Source organism: Aegilops tauschii, chromosome 5 (assembly GCF_002575655.3).
Source record: "Aegilops tauschii subsp. strangulata cultivar AL8/78 chromosome 5, Aet v6.0, whole genome shotgun sequence".
Lineage (NCBI taxonomy): Eukaryota > Viridiplantae > Streptophyta > Magnoliopsida > Poales > Poaceae > Aegilops > Aegilops tauschii.
Window position 1 is genome coordinate 500,741,574 of NC_053039.3, and position 6,363 is coordinate 500,747,936.

Genomic DNA, 6,363 nt, shown 5'->3' on the forward strand with positions numbered 1-6,363 from the left:
AGCCGGACTACAAATAATATGGCTTAGGTTAAAATACTATACCATGATGAGTCTGGACGCATAAACGTACTCGAATTTTATGTACTTACGAGTTCACGAGGGGCTGGGCCCTGGGATCCCACGCCGGGCCGCTGTCGGTGGCGGCAGTGGACTCCTCCGGAAGAGGAGCCTTTCCCCTTTTGGGCGGCTCGGCCTCCAAGCACTACAAAAAAATACACTTCAGTGATGATACGTGTTTGTCACAGTAGGTCGCGTTTTTTGTCATGCATGTACATCCATGACAAATTTATGACAGAATCAAGATAGTCACACATGTGCTGTCGTAGAAGTGTTCCATGACATTACCAAAATTATCATCACGGAAGTGTCCACTTCCATGACGATAAATCGCGCGTCACAGAAGTGCTTTCGTCAAGGGTGACCGACACGTGGCATCCACCGTAACGGAACGCCGTTAAGCTATCAGGTCGGGTTTTGGATCCGATAACCAGTTAACAGCCCCGACCAATGGGGATTTTCCACGTGTAAAATCATCATTGGCTGGAGGAGACACGTGTCAGGTCCGCGTTGGCACAGGTGTAACTCATCCAATGGGCGAGACGCGCCTATGATATGTTGACACGTGGACCAGCCCATCAAGTTTAAATGGGCCAGTCCAACTAAAGGCCCACAAGATTTTGCGGACCATCATGGGCCGGCCCAGCTAAAGGCCCACGAGATTTTGCGGACCATAATGGGCTGGCCCAGCTAAAGGCCCACAAGATTTTGCGGGCCATAATGGGCTGGCCCAGGTAAAGGCCCACAAGATTTCTGTGTGCCATAATGGGCCGGCCCAGGTAAAGGCCCACAAGATTCTTGCGGATCATAATGGGCCGGCCCAGCTAAAGGCCCACGAGATTTCGCCGACATTAATGGGCCGGCCCAGCTGTAGGCCCACAAGATTTTGAGGACCCTAGTAGGCCGCCCATTAACTGGCTGCCATGTTTTGGGCCAAATGACGGCCCATATTAGAACCGGTCCATTAATGGCCTGCCATGCTCCGTGCCTAATAGTGGCCCATATGAGATCCGGGCCGTTAAAATCCTACCACGTTCTGGGCCAAATTACGGCCCAGATCAGGTCCGGCCCTTTAAGAGGCTTTGGGCTCAATTATGGCCCATATCAGATTCGGCCCGTCAACTGGACACTATGCTTTTGGGCCCACTTGCTAAAGGCCCACTTAGTAATTCGGCCTGATATTAGTTTTGGCATGTTAAGGGCCCGTTTAACATTTCGGCCCTATATTAATTTCGGCCTGTTAAAAGCCCGTCATATAGTTGGGCCTAACTACGGCCCGGTTTGCATCCGGCCTGCTCGCAGCCGATATCAGATTGGGCCAAACAAGGACCGAGACAATTTTGGCCTGTTGAAAGCCTATGATTTGATTCGCACAATCATGGGTCCGGGTTCATTTCGTGCTGCTGCTGGCCCATGAGCTGTTCGCCATGTTTCAGGCCCAACCTACATCGTGATTGCATGACGGCCCGATTATGTACCGTAATTTTACGGTTTGGCCGGTTTACTGCGAAGATAGGATATATATACAGTAAAATAACTGCAGCATCGTGAATAAGAAAAAAAGCTAGACTATACAATAAAGAAATTATGGCATATTACATCCACTGGGCATCAAAGTTCGCCACTATGATAATAAAGCACAAGCAGACAGCAGATTACATACACTGGGCATCAAAGATCGCCACCAGTGCAAATAAACATGCCGACAAAATAATATACAAAACCGACAGCACTTCAATAGAGTTCAAGAAAGGTTAGCCCTGCTGGGGAGCTGCAGCGCAAGCAGCTGAGCAAGATGATGAGACTGCGCTTGTTCAACACTTATATCTTCCTCACTCTGAAAGATAAACAAGCAGACAGATGACAGGTTTTGCACATAAAAGTATCAGTGCTGACAATTCATCACATTTCTTACTGACGAATAAAGTGAAACAGTTTAAAATTGCATTAACACAATATGGTATTGTTCAGGTCAAGACATGGCAGGAAATGACATTGTGAAGGAGTTGGCAGCTTCACGACACCACTGGATTACAGATCAAGAACTCATAAGTATCAATGGTTAGTGTGCTGTCAATTTATACCATTTCAGATTGGCAAATAAAGAGACGGTTTAAATAATAGTAGAATGATATGACATTGTTCATAGTTAAGACATTGCAGAATATGACATTGTGCTGTAGTGGGTAGGTTCACCACACCACTGGATTACGGATGAAGAACAGAAGCATACATGCAGTGCAAAAGAAGATCACTTGCTCTGTATAGTTTAATTTACATGGTATGAAGTAGGAACTTGGTTGTACAACTGAAAACTTAAATTGAGAAAGGACAAACTTTTGTTTATGAACTACATAATAAACTTTAAACAAGCAATTTGATGCAAACACCAGAAATAAACAGCTGTTGCAGTCATGCCTAACCAAATATATACAACAAAGTTTGAAGGCTTGAGATGGACAAACTTACATCACTACAAAAAAAGACACATCCGTGACATTTTGGGCCGAACGAAATTTTTTTCTGTCATACATATGACACTTCTATGATGATAATTGTGACAAAACCCGGTATCATCATAGATGTGGTGGGCTCCTACTTCTATGACAAAAAATCATGACAGAAAATGGGCTTTTCACCCTGGGCGGGCCGGAGACGCAGCTGCATGAAATTCTTTGGGCCATCCATGACGGAAAAAACCATGGTAGAAGCGAGGGCGAGGAAAATTTCGGGGAGTTCCCGGATACGGTGGGAGGTCGGGGCCGAGCGATGTGCGTTTCTCTCGTACACATACGCGTGTGTGTGTGAGGCGTTCGCTCTAACTGAACCCGAGCAAGGCGTTGGGCTCTAACTCAACCCGAGCGATTGCACTGCAGGCTACGCGTTACTGAACCCGAGCGATCGATCGATGGCTGTTAACTGAACCCGATCGAGCGATTCCTTCGCTACTGCTGCTAACTGAAGCCGATCGATGCTGCCTCTGGGATGAACAGTGAGCGTTGCGGGGGGGTTTGGATGAACAGTGAGCGGTGGCGTTGCCTCTGGATGAAAAGGACCCCGTGGTGTGGTGGAGGGCTGGATGAATAGTAGACGGTGGAGGAGTGCCCGTGGAGGGGTGGTTGAACAGGACCCTGTGGTGTGGAGGGCTGGATGAACAGTAGACGGTGGAGGGGTGGTTGAACAGTAGCCGGTGGAGTAGCGCGCGGTGGAGGCTGGATGAACAGGAGCCTGTGGAGGCTGGAGGAGGTCGACGGTAGTCCGTGGAGGCTGGAGGAGGTCGATGGTGGAGATGAACAGTATCCCGTGGAGTCCCGTTTTGCGGTACACCACACCCCTCTCGATGAACAGGACCCCCGTTTCGACCGTAGGAGGTCTGTTTCGTCCGTTTTGTGGTACGCCACACCCCTCCCGATCAACAGGACCCCTGTTTCGACCGTAGGAGGTCCGTTTCGTCCGTTTTGCGGTACGCCACACCCCTCCCAATCAACAAGACCCCTGTTTTGACCGTAGGATGTCCGTTTCCTCCGTTTTGCGGTACGCCACACCCCTCCCGATCAACGAGACCCCATTCCGAACGTAGGAGGTCCGTTTCCTCTGTTGTGCGGTACGCCAGGCCTCGTTTCTATTGCCCGTTCCGTCGAAGCCCTCCCGATGAACACGACCACGCATTCCGTTCTGACCCAGCCGGTTGGCTCCCACGCGTTCCGTTGCCTCCCGATGAACACGACGCATTCCGTTACCTCCCCATGAACACGACGCATTCCGTTGCCTCCCCATGAACATGACGATGACATTGTTTCTCTGTTCTGACCTAGCCATGTACACGAGCCCTGGCCGTACGTATGCGCGAGTAGGCGTTCGAAACCCCGCCCGTATGTACACATACGTGGCCGTATTTTCTTTCTTGCACCCTGGCCGCTGTACGTACGTGTACATGCTACGTGCGCGCCTCTACTACGACACGTACGCGCCTCTACTACGACACGTGCGCGCCTCTACATCCACCAGTATATATGTACGTACACGTTCGCGACCAGAATGACAACGCTACGTACGCTTCGACCAGGTGGGTCCCGACTATCAGACACTTCCTTGCCTGCGAAGATGTAGCTGGTGGGTCCCAGCAGTCAGGGGGGCGAATTGTTTTTTTTTGCCCGGACGCACTTCCTTGCGTGCGAAGATGTAGCTGGTGGGTCCCAGCAGACAGGGGGAAACGTTTTTTCGTGAAATACAGTGGCCCATCTGGTTGGTCCCAGCTGTCAGGCGGAGGAATCATTATTTTCCGCGTAATAAGGAGGCACTTCCTTGCTGCGGCCGTGGACCCAGCTGTCAGCCTCTCCACGTACAGTTCACGTCGAATGGAAGTCGTTCCTTGACCACGTTGACCACGCCGCGCCGAGAGCATCAGGGCGGTGGACGACGGCGAGGCCTAGGAAGGGGACGACGGGGAGCCGGGGAAGACGCGGCAGTGGAAGCCCGCGCGGAGAGGAGTACGAGGGTTCACTGGTTCGGCTGCGGTGTGAGGCCGCCGTTTGCCGCAGGGCCTGGGCAGCGGTGGGAATAGTAGGGGGCGGTGAGGCCTCCGCGGCAGCACAGCCGGCCACGGGAGGCAGGAGCATGAGGCACGACCGGCGCTGCTTTGGGCGGCTGGAGCAAGAAGACCAGAGGTTAAAGAAGCACTACGGCCGTTGGATGGACATCGTACGGTCACGAGAGCTAGAATCGTTCATATTGACTAAAGTTGACAAAGGCCCCCGTCCCAGTCAACTTAGTAGGCCCACAAGTCAGCCTCCCACCATGGTGGGTCCCAGCTAGCAGGGGGAGTATTCATTTTTTTTTGTGCGTAATAAGGAGGCACTTCCTTGCGTGCGAAGATATAGCTGGTGGGTCCGAGCTGTCAGCGACGGTAACGTTTTTTTCCCGAAATACAGAGTCCCTTTCGGTGGGTCCCTGATGTCAGGTGGAGGAATCATTATTTTGCGTGTAATAAGGAGGCATTTCCTTGCGTGCGGCCGTGGACCCAGCTGTCGGCCTCTCCACGTACAGTCCACTTCAGATGCATGTTGGTCATTGACCACGTTGACCAGGCCGCGCCGAGAGCACCAGGGCGGTGGACGACGGTGATGCCTAGGAAGGGAACAACACGGAGGCAGGGAAGACTCGGCAGTTGTTTCCCACGCGGAGGGGAGTACGACTGTACGAGGGTTTACTGGTTCGTCTGTCGTCGCCAGAGAATAACAGCAGGTGTGGGTGAGTAGAGAGATGGCTAGGCCAGCGACGGGAGTACGGTGGGGCGGTGAGGCCTGCGCGGCAGCAGAGCCGGCCGCGGGGAGGAGGGAGCAGGCAATCCCGCCGGCGCTTGTTTGAACGGCTGGAGCAGGAAGAGCATAGATTGAAGAAGCACGACGGCTGTTGGATGGCCATCCAACAGTCACTGCTTGTGCGTCAACCATTTTTTTAGGAAAGCCTCAAATCTGTGGAAAACAGCATACATCCCATCTGCCATTATTTCTAATTATTTACAGCCCATTTGCTAATTATTAAGGTTTTTTTGGAGCCCATATTCTTTTTGTTAGCATTACAGCCCATATTGTTGCCACGGTTAAAAAATTATACGAAATTGTGCATATTTCGGTGCGGTCCGAACTGTTTTTAATCCCAAAATTTCGAATCACATTCAAACTGATATTAAAAATAAATGTATATCAATATAAAATCCAACAAATTCTCCACGCATAAAAATTAATGTAATTTAAAATCTTGAAATGAAAAAAAGATATTTGAAACTAATTGTCGGTTTGATGTGTTTTAAAAATGTACATCCCATTTCTCATTACTGATGGGCCATTTTCTCGGCCAGCCGAATGAAAGCTCTCCTCGTCTTGAAAGATTTGCAGCCCAACAGGCCTGACAAAGCGACTTACTTGGCAAATCACAAAAAAAACTGGGCTGTGTCCGTGGACCCAGCTGTCAGCCTCTCCACGTACAGTACTCTTCTGATGGAAGTCGTTACTTGACCACGTTGACCACGCCGCGTGGAGAGCACCACGGCGGTGGACGACGGCGAGGCCTAGGAAGGGGACGACACGGAGCCGGGGAAGACGCGGCAGTGGAAGCCCGCCCGGAGAGGAGTACGAGGGTTCACTTGTTTGGCTGCGGTGTGAGGCTGCCGTCGACGCAGGGCCTGGCCAGCGGTGGGAATAGTAGGGGCGGTGAGGCCTTCGCGGCAGCACAGCCGGCCACGGGAGGCAGGAGCATGCGGCACGACCGGCGCTGCTTTGGGCGGCTGGAGCAAGAAGACCAGAG